This window comes from Camelus bactrianus, chromosome 21, assembly GCF_048773025.1.
Source record: "Camelus bactrianus isolate YW-2024 breed Bactrian camel chromosome 21, ASM4877302v1, whole genome shotgun sequence".
Lineage (NCBI taxonomy): Eukaryota > Metazoa > Chordata > Mammalia > Artiodactyla > Camelidae > Camelus > Camelus bactrianus.
In genome coordinates this window covers 28249831-28270013 of record NC_133559.1, presented here as the reverse complement: position 1 = coordinate 28270013, position 20183 = coordinate 28249831, and the positions used below count along the sequence as shown (strand labels likewise).

Sequence of the window (20183 nt, the reverse complement as noted above, 5' to 3'; positions counted from 1 at the left end):
AATTTATATTCTTGCTACGTATCTGGAAAATTTCTTCTCATTCAGATTTGCATTCACCTTACTAATGTTTCAAAAGTTTTGCATTTAGAACTTCATTTTAAATAAGTTGAGGGGTGGAATCTTATACTTGAGGGAAAATATAAAGGTAAGATGGATTTGAATACATCCTTACGAATAGCTTCAATTAACGCACGCTTTTCAAAAAGGCAACAAAAATCTACTTGCTTTTCCCTATGACCCAAATAAATCTTTGTTTTTCAAATTCAGACAAAAATCAACTTGAGCTACACATAGAAATGGTTAAGATAGTAAATTTTATGTTATATTTTAACACAAGAAAACTGAGAAAAAAATCTTGTCACTATTCAGCAATAAAAAGGCATGATCCACTGATACATCAGAACGTGGATTAAATATCAAAGCATTGTGCCAAGGGAAAGAAGCCAGACACAAAAGACCAGATTCTGTATCATTCCATTGATATGAAATTCTAGAAAATGTAAAACTGCAAGGAAAGAAAGCTGATCAGTCGTTATCAGGGCTACTGACTGCAATAGGGTGTGAGGATAATTTGGGGGGGTGAAGGAAATATCCTGAAATAGGATTAGTGGTCAAAAATAATCAAATTGTACACTGAAAACAGGTAAATTTGATCATACATAAATTATACCTCAATAAAACTGAAATTAAAAAATAAGAGAAAACATCTCAAAAATCTATTTAATAATTGAAGACAATACTTTCATTCAAATGTGTCAAACTCAGAACTAGAAACACACCAGTGCTGCACAAGTTGTGACCGAGCCCCAGCACGGACTCCAGCCTGACGTGCTGCTATTTCTGACAAGTTCCAAGAAACCTGAAGCAGAAGAGCATCTCAGGGCTTCACGTAGAAATGCCCCCCCCCCCCCAGAACTGCAGTTTCCCCTCGGGGCGTCTGTTTTGGTAATTTACAAAAGGTAAGAGGTGCCTTTCTGAAATGTTTGCTTCAGAGCACAGATTTCAAACCCGCCTTGGACTTTCATCCTAGAAAGTCAGCACGTGGATTTTCCTCTTGTCTTTTCCAAAGCTGTCACAGTCACCTAGAGTGTAACCCCTGGTATCAGTGGGGACAATGCTTTGTGCAGAAGGCCTTGGCTCAGAGACAGGAAGGTGCGGGAGCATTTCCACAGGGCATGGCCAGCCTCCTGAAGTCCCAGCCCACGCCCTGGAAATCCCCTTTGTCCCCCGTTTCAGTTGCAGCTTGGTCACCAGCAGGGGACTTTTCCTCACAGGGCTGTGCAACTCACTTCACAGAACTGTCATCTCTCCACCCCAACCTCCCAAACAGAACTGCAAGTGACATGTTGATTTCTCGCCTTGCGTTCCATCATTACCTTAGTTAACTTTCAGCAGGAATGTCTGGCATGTCACCCGCTTTCAAACTCACTTAAGATAAAAACTGAAGCACTTGGCTGTTAACATGCCAGCAACAGACAGGGCTCCTGGTCTCCATTCCAAGCCTTTAATCTCTCCAGATAGTTCTAATTACGTCAGCATTTGCATAAAAATTTTAAAGGCAAAAATACAGCAATCAGGGGGTTAAAAAAAAAAAAAAACCAACAACTCCCCTTTGTTCTTAATTGGTAAAGGAAAATGTCCATAAATGGAAATGGTTCAGCGTTTCCTGGACCGTCTGGGCGAATTCCTTGAGCTTGGCCGGACTCCAGAAAACAATGTTCTCTGAAGCAAGCACCCTGGCTGGAGTGGCACGCTTCCATCTTCCACGGAAACGTATATGCTGCTCCCACAGCTAGTTTTCAGGGAGCAGCAGAAGCCGGACCAGAGCTCCAGTGATGCCTTTTTACTTTTTAAGGGGAGATGATCCTTCTGTGCTCGGCTGGTGATACACCTGAGGCCGGGGAGGTGAGGGGAAGTCAAGAGCTGCGCACGAAGAACAACTTCATTTGCATCTTCTTGGTGTAGTTGTTACAGAGAGATACTCACATCAATTACTTACTTAGTGGTAAACAAATGGAAAGGAGTGGAGAGAAGAGGGGCACATGATTTAAAAAAAGGGCAAAATAGAAAAAAAAAGAAAAAAACAAACAAGAGAGGATGAAAGATACTGCAAGGAAACTTCAGTAGACTCAGGAAGGGTGCCACCTGTGAATGCGTTCCCTTTGACTGAAATTCTGTCATCCACTCGCGTGTGGAACGTCCACTAGTAGATTGAATGCCACCCGTGGTTCCTCGCCCACTCTAATAAGAGGACACAGATATTCAGGTTTGCATGAGAGTTAAGGAGCCCACTGCAGTGAAATTCTTCCCTGGATTGCGGGGGTGGGGCTCAGGGCTGCAGCTGTGACAAGATAAGTGGAAAGCTGGGTAGTGGGGGGCCACCCTTATATCAGAGACCGCCCCCCCCCCCGCCCCTGCCTTTCAGAAGTAAGAAGCGAGTCCAAGAAATAATGTTTCTATGTGTGTGTCTTAATTTCAGTCTGTAACTTCCCACCTTTAATAATTTATAACATTATAAGGTCTGAAGAACTCAACAGCCTTTAAGAGTCTAACCCTCTGCCTTTAGATAGGAAGTTCTGGATGTGTTTGAAACATCTAGTAACAGTTTTGACAATTACAATACTGACAGCTCTGTGTGCGCCCAGCTCGGTGCTGGGAGTCTTGCAGGGGTTTTGGAGCTGGTTCCTCACCGCTGTCCTCTGAAGCAGGTGCTATTATTATCCGCATTTTGAGGTTACCCAGGCTCCCTCACAAATCCATGCCAATACCTCACTCCAGAGTTATTCAACTACAATGTAAAAACAAATTAAGCCTCTTACTTGAATAAACACATTCTTCTCCAATTAAAAAAAAAAGCTGAGTCGGATTTCAAATAAAAGATGGAATGCCTAAACGTTTTATTTTAATTTTTGCTGAGGGAATCCCCCCTCCCAGTTTTATTGAGCTGTAATTGACATACAGCACTGTATAAGTTTCAGGGGTACAGCATAATGATAATGATTTGTCTAACTTATACCATGAAAGCATTTCCACAATAAGTTTGGTGAACGTGTATCATCTCATACAGATGCAAAATTAAAGAAATAGAAAAACTTTTCTTGCTTGCGATGAGAACTCAGCGTTCATATATAACATCCAGCGGTGTTAATCGTACTTATCATGTTGCACATTACATTCCTAGCACCTGTTTATCTTATAACTGGAAGTTTGCACCTTTTAACTACCTTCATCCAAACCCCACCACCACCACCTCTGGTAACCACACATCTGCCCTCTTTTTCAATGAGTTTGTTTGTTTGTTTTTTGAAGCATAATTGACCTACTAAATGCCTAATCTTTACAAGATATACTATATTCTGCAGTGGACCCCCCACCCGCTCCTAAAGATCAGCAATAGAGATTTGGCTATTAGAGGTGCATTTTCCTTTTCACATTACCTTTCGTAACTCCTCAGTGTACAATGACTTCGGATTTTTACGCAAAATCCTTTGCCATCATCCAGTCAGGTCCTGATGGTTTTCTCTTGACCTGATGCCTTAATCCAGGTATGGGAGCCCTTTATTAAGTTAGTCAATTCTTCAACTCCTTAGAATAATTGGAAACTATTTTCGGCGTGATGTAAAGAGTCCAAGCTGCCGGAAAGAGCTGCAGGATTTAGTAGCTGTCTCCCTGGGCTCAGCTTTTCCAGGGCCTGGTTACACAGAAATCCCCAAACACTCCTGGGTGGGTCTTTTGCAGGAAGCCCGCAGATTAGACTTCGGTTAAAAGGTAAAACTGTGGATCACTGCAATTATGCAAAGAGCTCCAAATAACCACATAAAAATCTAGAGACATTCCTCATTAACCTAAAAATTTCTCTCAGCCTCGGTATGTCTACTTAGATTAAGTAGAAAAATTAATGCAGTGATTCAGACATGTAAACCAAAATGACACACTTGTCTCAACCGTCTGGCTATTTTAGGAGAATATATTTCAGGCCTGAATCATCTGAACAATCGTTTCAATGTTTTGCCTTTTATTGTATGAATGCAGAGCAAAGCAAGGTTTAACTGCCATGCTTTACAAAGCTGCTAATGCCTCTGCTATTTCCTTATCGCGAGGTCCTCTGTCAGTACAGCCCTGGGAAGCAACTTACAAAATCTCAGCTAAAGCAGAATAACCACTTGGCTTTGCAGCAGAATTGTTTCTGTGGAACTGAATACATTTTACATGCTTCACATAAACTTAAAAATGGATTTCACTTAGGCTTTAATTACACACACACACACACACACACATGGAATGTATTACTTGGACTCTAGGTAGAAAATCTCCTTTGGAGTAAAATTTATGGGCTTTTGTTTGGTTGTTTGGGTTTTTAGGTTTTGCTCCTACATTCAATATTTTCTAAGAAAAGGGCAAATCCAAATCTTCTCCCCTCCAGGGCCTGATGGAAAATCCATCTCAGAGGTAACTGTCCCAATGTTATCTTTATGCTAATCTTTCCTGTTGAAATTTTCTGAAGAATTCTTACTAACTTTATAAATAAATTTGTATTAATAAAAATTAATTTAATGAGCTTCCTTTCAGAACCAGATCTTGTGTAACCAGTCAACCACAAGGTTGATTTTCCCTCCAGAACACTGACAGAGTCAAAAGAGTGAGAACACACAAAATGCAGCTGATTCGGGCCAGTGTCCCCTCACACAGAGCGAGGCTGGACCTCTCAGGAGCATCGCGGAGGTTTTGGGGGGTAGGGGGTGGGTTGCCTCCATGACACTAACTTTAAATGTTTAGGAAAACAGTCCAAAATTTCCTTAAAATGTACTTATTAGCATACTATGGAATTATCACCTATAAATGTAACCAACTCTCCCTTTTAAATATCTGTATTTTCTAGACGTTTTTCATTTGCTATATAAAGTCAACTTTCTTTTATTTTACTAAAAGGACCTCTTAATCATCCCTGGTTCTAGTACTTCAGCATTTGCTAAACCAGAGTATATTTCAACCATTTCCCAATCCCTTGTGACTTTATGAATATATGTCCTTTGCCCTTCTGGCTGAAAAGTCCTATTTTTAGACTCATCTAGTAGTCTGCCCTTGTGATGATTTTGGTTGCTTTTTAAAGGACATTGCCAAGCTTTCCCATGTGTGTATTGACAAAAAGAGACCAGTTTGCAAAAGCATCTTACGCTTGGATGCACCACAGCTTGCAAACTGGCATCATAACAGTTTTGGATGGAGGGCCCCATGCGGGTCACCTTGTACCGCTGTGGCCAGCATAAGAGTATCCGGCAGAGGAAGCTGGGGGGCGGGGCGGGGGCTGGGAGCGGTGGGGAGCGGGTGGGGATAGAGTATTAAAATCCAGCAGGGAGCTTTTCCTGCCAAGCCACACACCCGGGCACGGGCCTGCATGTACCCAAAGGAAGGAAACTGTTCTCCACTGGGGCTCCTTTCAGCCATCAGTGGGAAATGGGAATGAAAGAATCAGTCCACATGGCTTCTTGATTTTGCCTTTGAGGTAAAGCTGGATCCAGATACCACCGTTTTGTTATTCTCATTTACGTTCCCTTAAATATAACAATTAACACCAGTTTTCATTGAATTTCACATTTCAACTTTCTGCTTACTCAGGTTCTTTTGAGCTTTTCCAAAAAAAAGTTTCTTTTCTCTGCATCGATATTTAGCACTAACTTTAGCAAAACACCGTTTGGAAGATTAAACCATGTATTATGTCTTCCAGGTAATTTACAATCATTTTAGAAAGCGTTGCTTACCACACCAGTCTTTGAAGAACATTGCCTTTAGCACATTTTCCTCCATCCAAAAACCTTCCCACTCCCCCCTCTAAGCAAGTTCCCTCTGCATAACAAAATAGGACTTCCGGTTCTAGGGTAATGAAAGTTGAAAAATTATTTTTGGTGTGGAATTTTGGAACAGCGAAACAAACAACTATTGTTTCTGTCTTGTCTCGAAACTCACTTATACTCCCAAAGGGCCATGCTAGTGTGATCGGATGTCTCCTTCCCAGAATCCATGCTTCCTTTTCCAGAGTAAGTTGCTTGCCTGCCTTTATTAAAGATTTTGCCAGCCTGAGTCCCCTGTCTGCACTTTCTAAGGCAGTGTTGTCTAGGGGACATTTCTGCAGTGATGGAAATGCTCTACATGTGTGCTTCCTAACAGGGGAGCCACTAACCACATGTATCTATTGAGCATTTTACATGTGACTGGTGCACTGAGGTGCTACATTTTTCATTTATTTAATTTTATCTAAATTTAATTAGCCACATGTGGTTAGAGGCTACCATATTACATAAATAGCTCAGGTCCAAGACCTTCTCTGGTACCCTTTTTGTAAATGGAATCTCACTCAGCACCTCCTTCACAATGGTCACTTGTAACTAAGTGTTTTTTTTTTTTAATTTGTTTGTTGGTTTGGGGTTTTTTTTTGGGGGGGGTGGTAATTAGGTTTGCTTATTTTAATGGAGGTACTGGGGATTGAACCCAGGACCTCGTGCAAGTTAAGTATGCACTCTACCACTGAGCTACACCCTTAAGTGTTGTATGTTATAGTCAACAGTCCCTTAATTTGAGTTCTTGCAAAATCAGTGGGTATATAAAATCGTGTGTGGTGAAAAAAAAATTGTTGAAAGTACATTCTTAACAACTTATTGTTTGACTGTTAACATTTTACCCAGCAGAAAGTTTATCTTATGTGTTACCTAAACTTTTCCAAATAACCCTACATTTCTACTGGCAAATATCGCTTTCGTCTTAATACAGTCCTATAAACCAGATGCCTGGAAATGAGGTGTTAAGTTTTATACTCTTTTAGTTTCACCTTCTTGAGTCTAAAATTTGGAAAGCTGCACGTATTTTTTGTTTTCACAATTGCAAAGTAAGGTATTCACATTGCTATACTTGAGGGGTGTTCTATGAGGAATTAAATAATTAGCATATGTAAAAACACCAAAAATGTATTTCAAATTGCCTTCTAGAACACTCTTGAAAATTTACTCAGGTGTTGTAATAACCTACAAAAGGAATTTACCTACAAAAGCTATCACCACCATGCAGATTTTGATTTTATGATTTGATCTTTTTAAGGAAAATAATGTGATGTAAGAAAGAGGAAAGAAATGCTCGTAAGCTATATTTTTCAGTGACGTTAGGCTAAATTATATAAGTCTGAGAAATGTATTTTATGGAGATAATTTTTACGCAGAGAATGTTTCATCACAATAAAACATTGTCCTGTGCTCATTCTTCCATCTACTTGTTAAGTGAATGTTTCTGAGCATGTGCCGTGGGCCAGGCATGGTGGGAGACACTTGATAAGTAACACAGCTCATTCTGTATAATCAGTGGGAGAAGGGTGATAAGACAGGTGCTGTAGGAACACAGTTCATTAGGCGTGAAGGGCGCGCGCAGTTTCAAAGGCTCATCCTGGTACAGTAAGTTGAACTGAAAGAGAGAAATGAATGAATCCTTTCAATCTAGCGAATAAATGGCTACTCCACTGCTTGCTCAGACTATAAATCAGCTTGATGAGCCGAAAGGATTCATAAATCGTATGTCTTTGGTATTGCTGGGGACATCTAGGCTGATCAGAGACTCTGTAGGCTTGTGACCCTTCCAGTGAGTCCCATCTTTCCCAGAATAAACCCCAGAGCCATTATGCAGCCTCTAAGGTCATACCCGAAGTGCCCTGCGCCACGCCTCCAGCCAGTCCCCTCCAGGTCTCTGTCTCCTTCGTTCCGTCCAGCTGCACTGGCCCCTCTGCTGTTTCTCAGACAAGAAGCCCATGCACCTCAGGGCCCAGCCCACCTGAGAACTCTGTGGTCAGGTGCCACCACCCTCCCCTGCCGATCATTCTCTATTTCTTCCTTTGCTTTCTGCTTCTTCTTACCACTTATGATCACTCGACATAAGAGTTACATTTTTTTTTCATCCATCTCTCCTTCTAGAACATAAGCCCCAGGACAGCAGGGACTTTGTGCTGTAACTATGTCTAGAACAGCACCCAGCTCTTAGTAGGCCCTCGGTGACATCTTTTTGAATGAATAATACATGTTTAGTACTGATTTTGCAAGACTGAACTCACTTACCTGTTTCTATATCCCAGTTTACATATTAATATGATGAGGGAAATTATATCTTATCTAAATTACTTCTGGAGAACGTTAGGAAGATGACTAAGTTAATACTATAACTGCTTGCAAGAAAAACAATTCTAAGGCTCAAGCTCTCTTATTTTATCAAGATAATTTCACAGATTGCCAAAGCTATAAATGTATACGAGTAAAAGAGACTAAAATGACTATAGAAGAATTGCACATAACTATAATAAAAGTGTTGTAAAAAAAATCAGATTTCAAAATGACACATTGCTTATAAAAAGTACTTTCTTATGTTTAGAACTTGAAGATGAAACAGGGAAGAGACCTGCCTTTACGACAAAGGATGTGAAGGGAAGACGGAGAGAAAGTCCCGATCCCAAGGGCGTCTTTGCATCCACCTTCTTGGTCTCATCACAGAGTAAGTGTCCTTCAATCCAGATATTCCGCAGTTCCACACATTAAAAGTCATTCCACCCAACCTTTTCTGCTCCCTAGAAGACACATCGTTACCAATCTGGGAAATTAAAAAGAGTTGTCGTGGTTTTATTCTCTATTTTCCATTTATGTTTAAAGACAGAAAGGAAATTTGATAGAAACAGTGTCAACTCTTTTTAGTGTTTGCAAACTTTGAGAGCCATACACAGCAACAGAAACAAAACGATTGTGGTTTCCAGGGTTTTGGGGACAGGGAGGGAGGGAGGGAGGAATGAATAGATGGGGCACAACAGATTTTTAGGGCAATGGAATTATTCTGTGTGATACTGTAATGGTGGCTACATGTCATTATGCATTTGTCAAAACCCACAGAACGTACAACACCAAGCGTGAGCCCTAATGTGAACTGTGGACTTTGGTTGATAATAATGTGTCCATGCTGGTTCATCGATTGTACCAAATACGTCGCACTGATGAGAGATGCTGAGGGGAGGGGAGGATGTATGTGTGGGTGGGGAGGGCTACGTGCTAACTCTGTATTTTCTGCTCAATTCTGCTGTGAACCTGAAACTGCTCTAAAAGAATAAAGTCTATTAAATTAAAAAAAAACTTTGAGAGCCATAAACTTATTTTTTAAAATTTCCCATGAGATAGGATGCATTGAGCTACAAGTAGTAGAAATCCCGACTCAAAGTGGTTTTTTATCATAAGCAAATTTCGAGGCTTGCGCAAGGCTTGAAAATCCAGAGGTGGAGTGGGAAATAGGGCTAAATCACCCTGCGGTCTGACAATACTGTCAGGGATCCTAGTCCCATCTTTCTCCTCTGTCATCCAGAGTTCACTTCGTCTCAGGGCCGATTCCCTTCTAGCCGCAGACTGGTTGCCAGTAGCAAGCAGGGTTATGCGCATCCTGATTCACGTAGGGGTCAGAGGAGCAGAACCCTCTCTCCTCTCCCAAATGTCACCCAAAAATCTTTCCCCTTCCTGACTGGGCCAATTTAGGTCGTATGCCTGCCTCTGAACCAGTCATTATCCCCAGGAAAATGCTTCTTGCTGATTGGTTTAAGCTGGGGCATCCTGATCATTGGCAAGAGAGACGGAAAAACTATGACTGGCTTAGTTAGGCCAGAGGTCGGCAAACTACGGGTGTGGACCAAATCCTGCCCACCAGCTGTTTCTGGAAGTTTTATTAGAACACAGTCACGCTCTTCCTTTGCAGATTATCCGTGGCTCCTTTTGCATAAAACAGCAGTGTTCAGCAGTTACTGACCACAGAGCCTACACATCCTCATTTACTATCTGGCCTTTTACAGAAAAAGTTTGCCAGCCCCTGGCTTGGGTCAACATGGGCCTGCTTTGGAGCTGAGTCCAATCCCCTGAATCATGACACAACTACATGATGAGAGAAAACTGGACTCAGTGGGATCAATGTAGGTTGCTCACCTGTCAGCCTATGTTGATTTTTTCCCCTCTTGTTCTTTCCTGAGCAGAGCTGAACAAGAAAATAACACAGCAGCTTCAGAAGGAAAGCCCACTGGCTTATCCTCATTCCACTCCTCCAGGCTGATTAGTCCTGATTCCTTGTGTTACCTGTGTTCCAATCTTAGCCATGTGTGGTTTTGTTCGTTGGTTGGTTTCGTTTTGCTTTGTTTTCTATTTTTAAACAAACTTTGGGGGGGGTGGTAATTAGGTTTATTTACTTATTTATTATATAGAGGTACTGGGGATGGAACCCAGGACCTCGTGCATGCTAAGCACACGCTCTACCACTGAGCTCTCCCCTCCCCCTTGCTTCATTTTCTGCATTGTCTTACAGTTATTTGTTAATTCTGTGGAACCAGGCGATTCAAACTCTCGACCAGATCTTCAGTCCACCAGCAGCACGCATTCCCTGGAGTCCTCTGCAGCCACAGAAGTCGCCCTCTTGCAGCACTGGTCAGTCACAGGAAGAACCACCGCTGTGCACATTCACATCATGAGATTCCAGGTGAGCCGCTTCCTGCCAAAACAGCGATCCGATCTATCTTTATTTTTCATAGCTTTTCTTGTTTATTTCTATTATGACAGAAGCAATACATGTCCACTGGAGATACATTAGAAAACACAGATAACCAAAGGGGGAAGAAAAGAGAGGACTTGTCACCATCCCACACCCCGGGGAACTTTCAAAACAAACAGCTTCTTCCGGAGGTGAGGTCTTCCCTCCATGTGATCTGAACTCGCTTTGACTTTTCCAGCAGGAAGTTGTGATGGAATATTTTATTTTTTTAGTTGCCTGTATTTATGAAGTTTCTAAATGGGTCTATTCTTTGACTAGCCTTTCTAAGAGTCTTTATAAAGTTGTGAACTTTCTGACCATTTAAGGAAATTTATGGAAAAGGACAGAGTTTGAGAAGTTGCTGTTTCAAATTACTTTTTCAACATCTTCTGCACATCTTTTGCAAACATGTCAGAGAACCTAGTTATTAGAGGGAGGGTATAGCTCAGAGGTAGAGGGCTTGCTCACCATGCATGAGGTCCTGGGTTCAATCCCCAGTGCCGCCATTAAAAAAATAAAACAAATAAGTAAACCTAATGCCCCCCACAAAAAATAATAATAATTTTTTTAAGTATCATGCAAAAAGAAAAAAAAGAAACTAAAAAAAAGAGAACCTAGTTCTCTTTGTTTGGGCTGGTATATACAATTTTGTCTTACTCTGTAAATAAAAAGGAGTGAGCCTTTCTGAAATACAGGGTTGGGAAAGTCTGCTCAGCCTCCCAAATCCTCACCCAGGCACACCTGTGGGTTCTCTAATGCTCATTACAGAAACCACTTGAAAATGCCCCAAGGTTGGGTTGTTTCCAAGCCATCAGGTGGGCACAATGTTAGGTTTAGGGCTAGAATCAACTATAGGATGGGACTCAGTATCACTGCACGCCCCCGCGGGGGATCCGAGCGCGGAATCAGAGCCAGCGCCGTAATTAGCAACTAGGCGGAACTCCAGAGAGCGGCGCCTCCCGCCCTGCTCGCGCGCCCCTGCACCACCGTTATTTCTCTGCGGGGTCCGCCGAGTACCGCCGACACCTCGGGTCATAGCAACTCCAGCCCCCATAGTCCAAGGACACACGTTGACAGGACTGTGAACCCCTGGATCCCTGGAAGGGAAGGAGTGAATGGGGGAGGGCCGTCCACAAATAAGAGAGGCTTAAAGAACACTGGCTTTACGTTAAAAAAAAAAAATGAAACGTTGCCACTTGCGGCTACATGGATGGAGCTAGAGAATATTATAATTAGTGAAGTAAGTCACACAGAGAAAGACGAATATTATAGGATATCACTTATATGTGGAATCTAAAAGTGATACAAATGAATCTATATACAAAATGGAAACAGACTCACAGGCATAAACAAACTTAAGGTTACCAAAGGGGAAAGGGAGGCAGGGAGAGAGAAGGTAGTATTGGATTAAGAGATGCAAACTTCTATATAGAAAACAGATAAGCAACAAGGATTTACTGTATAGCACAGGGAATTCTATTCAGTGTCTTAACCTACAAAGGGAAATAATCTGAAAAAACATATATATATAATTGAATCATTTTCTGTATACCTGAAACTAACACAATATTGTAAATTAATTATATTTCAATAAAAAACAAAAACAAAAACCATATAAACCCACTCTCCCTGGGGCCCAGACCGTGATTTTTATCCCAGCCCCGGCTCCACCCTTACAGGCACGGTGATCTCGGGTCCTTCAGCTTGCTAGGGCTCGTTTTCTTCCTGGATAAAATGACAGTAACAGCACTTACCTACCTCACAGCGTGCGCTACCGTGCAGGCGGAAAGCCATGAGTGGGTGAATTACCACGTATGTATTAGCGCTCACCTTTGGAAGGGGAAGTGCACAGAAGCGAGGGGCGGGGAGCTTGGGGACACACTTCTCTTCCCTTCACATCTCTGGCCTGTGGAGCTCGTCCTTACAGGGTTCCGACTGCCCCGAACTGCCCGATTCATCATCAGACTTCTCTGCGTCAGATGGACTTATGAGAGCAGTGGGGTTTACCTTTCAGCCAAGCAATTTAAAAAAAAAAATAGATTTTACTTTTTAGAAAAGTTATAGATTTATAGAACAATTGAGTATATAGTACAGAGAATTCCCACATACGCCGCGTTCATTTGCCCCATTACATCTTACGTTAGGATGGCATGTTTGTTACAACTGATGGACTGATGTGGATACGGTATTATCAACTAACGTCCGTATTTTAATCCAGATTTCCTTCGTTCTTACCTCATGTCCTTTGGTCTGCTCCCGGGATGCGTCCAGGGCACCATATTACACATGATTGCGGTGTCTCCTTAGATTCCTCTTGGTGGTGACAGTTTCTCAGACCAGTTTTCGATGACCTTGACAGTTTTGAAGAGTCCTGGTTATGTGTTCTGTACGATGTCCCCCCACTGGGATTTTTCTGATGTTTTTCTCGTTATTAGGCTGGGGTTGTGAGTTTCTAGGAGGAAGATCACAAAGGTCAGAGGCATTTTCATTTCATTGTATCAAGGATACACATTGTCAACATGACTTCTCACTGTTGAAGCTGACCTTGGTCGCCTGGCTGAGACAGTGCTGGCCAGGTTTCTCCACTGTAAAATTACCTTTTCTCCACCTTCCACATCGGTCTCTTTGGAAGGAAGTCCCTACACGCCACCCACACGTGAGGGTGGAGAGTTACCCCCAACCTGCGCGAGGGCAGAGTACTTAGAATTATTTGGAATCCTTCTGTGTCAGGGATTTGTCTTTTCTCCTCCAGTAATTTTTCTAGTCTAATCTTTGTTTGAATGAATTATTTTATTTTTACTAAGGGCCACTGAAATTAATCAAAAGCCGACTTCCCTCAAATTGCTATCCTTTTAAAACGCACCACTTTCTGTAACTAAGTATTACTCTTTGGGGTGTTCTTAAGCTGGGCACAGGGGAAAAAGGACAAAAACAAGATTTCTAAAACCTGACTTAATCTTCTAGTCAAGTGTCACAAAGAGCAGCTCTGGAATTAGCAATTCCTCAGTAACTCTACACGGAAAGATCTGAAAATGAATAAGGAATTAAAAATAAAATGAGCCAATGTGAATGAATAGCTGTGAGCCAAGTGGAAAAGCATCCTTTGGCAAGTTTAAACTGGTTACCTCAGCATGTCCTAAAATGTGCTCTCAGTGTTCTGGGCCACTAGGCTCCTTTTGTGGGCATGAATCCTGCCCCTCCCCAAAAAGGAAGCGACTGTCATTCCCCTTTCTTTAGATCCATCTGCTCTTAAAAATTAAACACACACACACCCCTCACCACCTACCACACACCACCAAGCAACTTGAGAATAAATTCTGTGTTTCAGAATTAGAATAATTAGAATTCAGATAATTGGCTGGGAAACCCCACGGACATCTCCTAGGCAAGACTGCTTGTGAAACTGATGAGTGTATGTTTGGGTCGGATCAGGCTTCAGCCACCACTGACTGCGTTCTATCAGAATACCTTTTCTCTTAAAGCCATCCAAATTTGCTTCCAAAGCACAGGCTGCCAGAATGAGGCACTTGTTCATTCCTCCAAAGTTGACCTCAAGACAGAGAGACCGTTAACATGCTCGGGTCAGGCCCAGCCCGAGCCACGGCATTCCGCGGCTCTGACGCAGTTCTTTGGAAACCCACCCGTGGCGTGGTGCACAGGCGCATCCACTCCCCTGCGGTGGAGGCCTGGGTTCCTGTCTTGTCCTGTTCTGCTGTGCCTCCACAAACACCTGAAAACAGGCCTTTGTGTGGACCTGGTATCTCGGGCCATTAAAACGAGTCGTGGGGGTTTCCCTTGAACAGCTCCACTGTAATCACGGTGAAGATTTTTAGAAGGAATGACCCCGGTCAGCTCAGAGCCTTCTCAATTTCCCACTTCCTGTAAACGCAGCAAATGGAGAATCCTTGATTAAATGGAAAGTTCAGGAAAGAAAATGGTGAAGCCAAATATGGTCTCTGGCTACCGAAACCTCTGCTAACAGAGTTTTCTACAGCGTGGCTCATTCACCTTGCAGACTAAGGCGTTCATGCCTGCATTTTACAACTTAGGCGCCCTCCCTTGTCACCCACGTTGCCTAAAGCATGATTATTACCATCTTTCTGGAAGATTTTGGACCTTGTTCATTCTTAATCATTATGTTTACTCTTGAGCACTACCATTAATGTAGACAGCGTAAGCCAAATTTTTGCTCACCGTTCGACTTCATTTGGAGATTTTTTGATACTTGTCTTTTTTTTTCAGCGAGATCATTGATATGAGCTTTTATTTTTGAGATGTTTTTCTTTTCAGTTAACTCAATTGCTGAAAAAAAAATTCAGTCAGATTAAGAGTTCTGATTAAGGATTTCTGGGTAAATGGTTTTCAAATTCTTTGCCTAGGGGAACACTTAAACGAAGGCTAGATTGCAGAATGCATGTGGCAACCGCAAAAGGAAATGCAGTAATCTGATATTTGGTTAGAGCAAATCAAATATCTCTACTTAAATCACCAGCTTTACAGAAATTACTCAGGTATACTTCATCAACCCCAAGTATGTACACTAATGTTCGTTCGGGATTCGGACCCATCCACTCCCACCAGATGTCCCCGTTATGTGTCTGTGTGCAGGGCGCGGACAGTCGGAGCATCTATGAATCACCATGGTTCACTCTGGTCTGTGGGCTGCCAGTGAACAAAGATTTCATTTGGCTTCATTTGAGCACTAAAACTTTGGGGCAATTTACTGAGGCGGCTTCCACTGGGACAGGGTTGAAAGAGAGAAAAATGTGGTATTTAACCAAGTAAATTCTCTAGTAAAACACACCCTACTCAGCTACTCACTCCGGCAATCACATGTAGACCTTGACATTTCAAATGACCGTACGTCTTCCGGAGCCTCAGTTTCAAGCCCCCAGTCTCTACTCACTGCCTCTGATCTTTGGAGGTCCGTCTCTCTGGTGCCCAGACTTTGAAACCGCAGCCCCACTGGGGCCTACAGTGCACTGAACCTACTGCCTTTGGACTTCCTCCACACCGTCTCGCCATCACGGCCCTCCTGGCCCACGGTCAGTGCCACGGTCAGTCTTTAGAATCTCTCCCTTTGAGTCCCACCAGAATCCCCCACACAACTCACTGTCACGCTTTGAAATTATGCTCATTAACCTCAAGGGGTCCTGAGCACTCAGGCTCCGTCACCCACGTCCGCTGGTTCTTCCATTCTGCTTGAAGACCATTTCACTTTCCCCCTCTCTCCAAACCTCTCCCACCCCGTCCCCATGTCACTCTGCTAGTGACCTATCTCCTAAGACTCTGAGAAAACAGAAGACCGCGGAAGAGAACCTCTACCATGTGCTTTATTGCCAGATCCATCAGCCTGCCCCCCTCTACCCGCACCCCATCCTGTCCCCATCTAAGGCCCACAGGGGGCTCCTTCCCTGCCCTCGTCAAGGACCGCGCTCCACCCCCTGGAGAAGGGTCGTCACCTTCTCTCCCGAGTCATCGGTTTTTCTTTTTCTCCTGGACTTTTCCCATCTTAAAAACAACTCCCTTGGGCCCACGTTACGCTTCAACTTCGGCTGTCCTTTCTGCTCCCTTTTACGGTGGCCTCCCTTGGGGACAAGAAGGGCTGTCTATCTGTGCCCTCCTTGGGTTCTTGCTTCGCAGTCTCTCTTGCAGCTGCTGCAGTTAGAGTTCAGGAAGCCCCTCCAACCTCTGTGAGTAGGTCTTGGCCTTCACCACTCCACCAACATGCCCCCGCCAAGGCCTTCAAGGACCTCCACGGGACAAAACCCAATGGCCGCCTCTCAGCCTTCGTTTCCTGGCCTTTTCAGCATCATTTAGCGTGGCTGATCATCAATCCAGGACATCGTGTGCCACGTGGCTTTTCTCCTAGCTCACGGATCACCCCTTCTTGGTCTGCTTCGCTGATTCCTCCTCATCTTGCTGACCTCTTTCCACAGAAGGGCTCTTCTGATGGAGAAGAAACCACCCGAGGCCTCATCCCCTTTCTGTCTCTGCTCACTCCCTTGGTTCTCTCAGCTAGTCCCAGCTTTAAGCACATCTGCTGATGACTTTCACCTTTATATCTTTCACCTACTTGCATGGTCCCCCTTGAATCCTTAAGATCACATTCATCTTCCCAACTGAAATCTGCACTTGGACGGGTAGTTAATGTCCCCAGTGTAACACCAAGCTGAGCTCCGGTATTCTGCTTCCTATGCCTCTTCTGCCTCCAGTCTTCCCGTCCTTCTAGTCTTCAGGCCAAGCACCTTGAAGTCATTCTCAACTTCTCTCTTCCCCTCCCAGCGGGTCTTGCCGCCCCGCTCTACCTCTGGAGCGTGATCAGAATACGGTCACTTCTCATCACCTCCACTGCAGTCGCCGTCATCCAGGCCCCTCCTCTTTTGCAAGATTGTTGTGATCACTTCCTGTCTCATCTCCCTGCTTCTGCCCTTGCCCCCTCTCGTCTGCCTTTGCACCCCTGCCAGACTCCTCCTGTCACAGGATAACCCAGACCACATCGTGCCTTGTTGCAGAAGCTGCCGATGGCTTCCCTCTCACTCCGAGTGAGAGCTGGTCCTTGTAACAGCTTCACGATCCCACCCTGGACCATCTTGTATAAAATTGCAAGCTTCACTCCACCCCCTAAACACTTTTCTTTCCTCGCTTCCCTGCTTTATTTTTCTCCACAGAGAATCGTGTTCCTTTCTACCCTACCAGACATCAGTGTGCGCTTGGAGGCAGTATAAGGTGGTGGTTAAGATACAGGTATGCCCTGGAGTCCATCTGCCTGAGGTCAAGGCCCGACTGTGTTTCTTATCAGGTCGTCAAAATAAGAATCTCTCTATTGCTCACTTTCCTTGTTTATGAAAGCTCATAAAAAGCTCATCAGGCTGTAGGCTTAATATTTGCGCAGGTCTTAGAACAGCATCTGGATCCCTCTGAGTGCCACCCGGTTCGCTGACTCGTATTTCTCCCATCGTTTATTGTGCCTCCTCCCCTAGAATGGGTGGAGTTGTGGCTGGCTGGCACATTTCTGTGGCCCCGCCACGTAGCTTGGGGCCTTGCCCAGAGCTGGTTCTCAGTGTAGAGGTGTAGGATGGCAGGTCGTTTCTTAGGCACTCAAGGTCAGCAAGGAAGACTTGCTAACAATCCCCTTTGTATAATGACGTCAGATGAACATGAACTCGAGTTCCCGACGGCCCCCACGGACACGGGCCTAGAGAAATGGGCGTTCACAGGCGGCAGGCCTCCCTCCTCGGTATTTCAGAAAGTCACGGGCGAGGCTCTCAGCAGGCTAGGTGGGCATGCAATGGCTCTGTTTCAGTACCGGATCAATAACTACCCAAAATCATTTTCCTTTGATAAAAGGGAAATATCTGAAGTGTTCTAGTCCTAAATGGAAGCTCTGCTCAGTGTTTTCTGACCAGAATATTCTTATGGGGAGCGTATAGCTCAGTGGTAGAGCGCATGCTTAGCAGGCACAAGGTCCTGGGTTCAGTCCCCAGTACCTCCTCTAAAAATAAATAAATAAATAAACTTAATTACCTGCCATCACCCCCCCAAAAAGGAAAAAAACCCAAAAAACAAAAAGCGTATTCTTCACAATGCCACTTGAGAGAGCAGATGTCCACTGGGTCCTCTGGGGTGTGTCCAGTGAAGCGGGCTTCCTCAGTGAAGGACACACTGATTGTCTGATCCAGAAAAACAGACTCAGAAAGACAAGCTTAAGAGTTCAGCTCTTCCAGCTCACTGAACCAGCAATGCTTTTATTGTGTTGGCCATTTTGTTCTGCTTTAATAACAGCAAACCCAGCCACCGAGTCCAGGCTGAAACCTCGGGGCCTGCGTCCTCGCTGTCCGGGGTTCAAGTCCTGCTCAGTGCGGTGCATGCTTAGAGCAGTCTGGAGCCTGAAGCACCTCGACGTGGCTCCAGCACTGGACTGTCTCTGGTGTTTAATTCCCTGAGAACAGATGTGGATGGAGTTCTATTTTAAGAAGTGATCTCAAAGAAGTGAGTTCTCTCTCTTTCCATTTCTGAGATAAAAAAAGAAGATAGCGTGGGCCCTGCCCAGTCAGGCCTCCACCGTCTCCCCAGTGAGTACCTGCCTTGGGGCGCCGTCTTTTCCTTTGGCAAAAAGTCTGATTCTGCAGCTGCTGGGCACATTCTGGAGGCCGGGCACTCCCCTCCGAGCCGCACCCACCGTCGTCATGCAGTGAGCAGACCAAACAGGTTCCCCTGGCCAGACGGCCGCTGAGATGTCTGCAGTGGAGGGGAAGTACAGTCATGCACACGCCCCATGACACAGTGACAGAAAGGAAGCCACTGCTCGGCCTTCCCTCGGCTTAAAATAAACGTAGGAACCACGCAGACGTGGATTTCCGTGTGGATGTGATGGTGCGCATGGGCCCCTTGCCAGCTCTATGCTTACTTTTGCATCTGTGATCTTTTATATATATATATACTTTTAAAGAAGGCCCCAAATTGCACAAGCTTCAGGCTCTACAAAAACTTAGTTTATCTGACTATACTAAATTTTGTATAGTTTTGCATCCTTACCCGCTTATGTGAACAACGCGGTAAGGCTGTGCTGGCCCCATTGTGGGAAACACTGGCAGGTCGAGGATGAAGCTAAGACCACACAGCTGAGTCGTCCATTAATTCATTGTGGCCACCCAGTAGGGCCTGAGGTTTGAATTGAGATTCTTTTGATGGCTTTAAGTGCATTTTGGGGCATTCTAATTTCAAACGCCTCCCCCACATCAAGTGACTTGGCGCTCTTATTTTATACTTGCAGAATCATTCAGAGCAAGCTCACCGAATTCACAGCAGTGGGTGGTAATGATGAGTCATAAAAAGTCTAGTCTATCCTGTAATCTTTTGGCCTGTTCACATCTAGTGGATAGAAATGACTATTTAGAAGAGCTTATGAAAAGTGGACAAGTCAACAGGGAGATTAAATACTTACATTAAAAGATTTGAAAAATAGATGCATGAATCTCTACCTGCTTCTTAAGAAGGCCTCTGTACTCCGTAGGAGGAATGTCTTGATTAATCAAACAACTCAGTGTTCTGTAATACTTAAGAGTTTCTCCGTAGTTTTAAGAAGCACAGAAAAGAGTGAACATCGTCTCTAACGCTGCATTTAGCACGAACACATTCTGAACTTCTCTCTCCTCAATTCAAGAGGTTACAACCTGTTTCCTAGCAAGGGCAGCTGAAAGTAAAGACGACGCTCGGCCGAGTCCAACATGCGGACGCACAGGACACACCAGCAACGAGGGTTAACACAAGGAGGGGGACTTGTTGAGGACAGAGCACAGCCGTCTGCGATGCTCGAGGCAGCATCAGAATCCCCTGGAAGGGGCTTGTTAGAACACAGACTACCCCCCACCCTTCCACCCCTGAATTTCTGATTCAGTAGGTCTGGTGTGGGGTCGGAGATGATGCATTTCTAACAAGTTACCGGGCAAGGTAGATGTTGCGGGACCCAGAGTCTCACTTTGAGAACTATTGCTCCAGGAGACATTCTGAGTCCAAAATTCTACATGAGTACAAACTTCACTTTATTACATAGTTAACCCTCGCAGTGCTCAGCAGAAGAGCACGATTAGGCCAACGGCAGTTTT

The 20183-nt window shown here is 44.2% G+C and overlaps 1 long non-coding RNA gene across 1 annotated transcript; it reads right to left on the bottom strand.

The window, feature by feature from the left end:
- Positions 1–435: 435 nt before the first annotated feature.
- Positions 436–13706, bottom strand: LOC123616819 (uncharacterized). Its single transcript, XR_006724833.2, has 4 exons — positions 13120–13706; positions 12811–13027; positions 12406–12582; positions 436–10536 (listed from the first exon to the last, which is right to left on the bottom strand). It is a non-coding gene; the product is annotated as an uncharacterized LOC123616819 (long non-coding RNA).
- Between the last annotated feature and the right edge of the window lie 6477 nt (positions 13707–20183).